Genomic DNA, 3,008 nt, shown 5'->3' with positions numbered 1-3,008 from the left:
AAAAAAAAAAAAAAAAAAAAATATCCCAAAACTTTATAACGACCAGACAAAAAGAAGTCGCACTAAGGCAGAGAGTTTCAGCTGGTAGTTACTCTTTATTTATTTATTTTTATTTTATCACAGCTGTGATACGTCACACTGTCCCATGACAATTTAAACCACTGCACCCGTTTTATTTCCATCACCGTTAGCTGTACAACACTGTGGCAGTCTTCTCGTGCTCTGTGGACGAGAGGCTTGAGGCCTACTTATTTAATGTCACCGCTGATTAAAGGTCAATGAAGCAATTTAAAACTTAACTGAACCAATTGTCCTTGGAGATCAAACTCTTCTCCACGAGGAACGCTGTTGATGCTTCAAGGCACACAAGTTCTGGTCATCAGGAAACTAATATTTCAGGATCTTTTTCTTGCAAGTTCCAACTTTAAAGTACAGCATATAACATGAGTTGTGATTGTTAAGATTTGTCACCTCTCATTGAGAAGATCCCAAAATCGGCTCCTAGCCTGGGGTCTTTCCGAGTGTTGTTTTCATGTTCGTGTCTGATGGTGTGCATCTGGATTTTCTCTGGGTACTCCGGTTTCTTCCAACAGACCTAAAACCTGCATGCTATGTCAGTTAGCAACTTCAAACTGTCCCTACGTTTGATTCAGATAATGACTGGTTGGTCTGCAAGTGTCCCTGTAATGGACTGGAGACCTGCCCAGGGTGTCCCCCACCTTTCTCACAACGACCTACCCTGAAGCCAGTCTCAATTGAGGAGGTCAATGTGGAGGTGGTCGGGACCTACAAATATATGGGCATACAACTGGACGACAGGCTGGACTGGTCAATGAACACGGATTCCCTCTACAGGAAGGGTCAGATCAGGCTCTACTTCCTGAGGAGTCCTTCAGTATCTGCAGGAAACTACTGCTGGCGTTCTACCAGTCTGTGGCAGCCAGTGTCCTCTTCTGTGCTGATGTGTGTTGGGGAGGCAGCATTAAGGAGGGATGCTGGGCGACTTGATAGGCTGGTGAGGAAAGCTGGTTCTGTGTTGGGAACAGAGCCCTTACATCGGTGGCAGAGAAAATGACCCTCCGTAAGCTACTATCAACAATGCTGACCATCCTCTGCATGGCACCATCATGAAGCAGAGGAGCTCCTTCAGCTGTTCCATGGACAGATTCAGGAAGTCATTTGTCCTTCAGGCCAACAGACTGTTCAACTCCTCCCCTACAGTAAAAGTAGAGTCTTGTAAATCTGCGGCACCCCGGACACTTATGTATGTGTATACATGTATATGTCTGCTTAGATGTGCATGTATACGTATATACAGTATAGGTCAATCATGAATTTAGTATTCCCTACCACCTTGTGCATGAGTCTATTGCCTTTTTCCAAATTTGTGTATTCCGCTCTTTTTTTTATTATTTCGTATGTGTTTTTTTCTGTATAACTAGAACATGCTACTGGTCTGGATGCCTCAAATTTTCCCCAGGGATTAATAAAGTATCCATCTATCCATCTATCTATGACTGCTGCCGATAAACACCAGCCCCCCACGACTCAAAAGGAGAAGTGGGTAAAGATAATGAATGCGTATAAAATCTGCGTGAACGTATCGTCAGTCTTCAGTAGTAGAACTGATGATTCAAGGTTCAAGGTGACATTATTGTCTTTCAAGTGGTACATGAGGTCAAACAAAATTGGTAACGATAGCTAATTAAAAACATTTTAATCTATCGCCCAACCCTACAACATTTAATAATTCATTACGAAGTTTTACTATGGACAACTCTGACCTCGATAAGTGTAAAGATTCCCAGCACTCCGTATGATTTCCAGTAACACCGAATGATGATCTTTGCAAGCCCCGGGGTTCGCATCTCTTTGTTAGCTTGCTGGACCTCCCGATCCCAGTATCTGTCATAGAAGAGTGACATGTGATCAGGTTGTGATGAGTCAAGGCTCACCTGTGAGACAGCACAAACATAATTACAACAGATCCCTTTTAAATTGATGGCTAACCAGATGAGAGGAAAGTTGAAACACATCTACAAAGATTAGGCTGCCAGAGGGAACTCGGGTGGCTGCAGAGATCAATTATTTCTCTGGTTTCATCGAAACATTTATATAAAAAACATGCAGAAAATAAATTTAAAATAATCTGATTATTAAAAAACGAGATTACCGCCAATGATACTCCCATCAATAAACAGTCAGTGATCAAAACCCAAAGCATGAATTTCCTCACAACAATCCTGAATGCAGTGTTTCCTCCACTGTCATGTGCCTGGGGCACGTTGGCTTTATTTTTTTGTCCCTGTGGACAGGTTATGGGTTGGCTAATCAGCCTTTAACTGTTTGGGGCTGTGGCCTTTTCTGCCCGCCCATAAACAGGCTGGTTTCAGGGAGCTCGCATTCTCAGATTCATTTTGTTTGTGAACTCACTCATGCTCCCACATTTTTGGACCTCAGTCGCTCTCTTTTTGGACCTTTTTCTTGGCCGTCCTGAGTTTTCAGGGCCCTTTGTTTTTTGTCCTGATCCTGGAGCTGTGGCCTGCAGCCGGCAGCTTCAGCCACCACACTGACAAACAGATCAGTTCAGTTCTGCAGAGAAGCTTCTTCCAACTGCGGCAGGTAGCTAAGCTCAAGCCAGTGCTGTCTAGACCCGACCTTGAGACACTAGTCCATGCATTCATCACAACCCGCCTGGACTATTGTAATTCACTGTATGCTGGGGTCAGCCAGGCCTCTATCTCACGGCTACAGCTCGTCCAGAATGCTGCAGCTCGGCTCTTAACCGGTACACCGAGGTATGAGCACATCACACCAGTTCTGTCCTCCCTACACTGGCTTCCTGTGAGAACTAGGATGATTTCAAAATTCTCCTCCTGACCTATAAGTGCCTAAATGGCCTCGCACCCATCTACCTCTCTGAGCTACTGGAACCATATGTTCCCTCTCGGGCTCTGAGATCATCCGATCAGCTGCTTTTGGTTGTTCCAAAAACACGACTGAAGCTC

The sequence above is a fragment of the Nematolebias whitei genome, chromosome 23 (genome assembly GCF_014905685.2).
Source record: "Nematolebias whitei isolate Nwh7 chromosome 23, NemWhi1, whole genome shotgun sequence".
Taxonomy (NCBI): Eukaryota; Metazoa; Chordata; class Actinopteri; order Cyprinodontiformes; family Rivulidae; genus Nematolebias; species Nematolebias whitei.
This window is presented reverse-complemented; position numbering follows the sequence as displayed.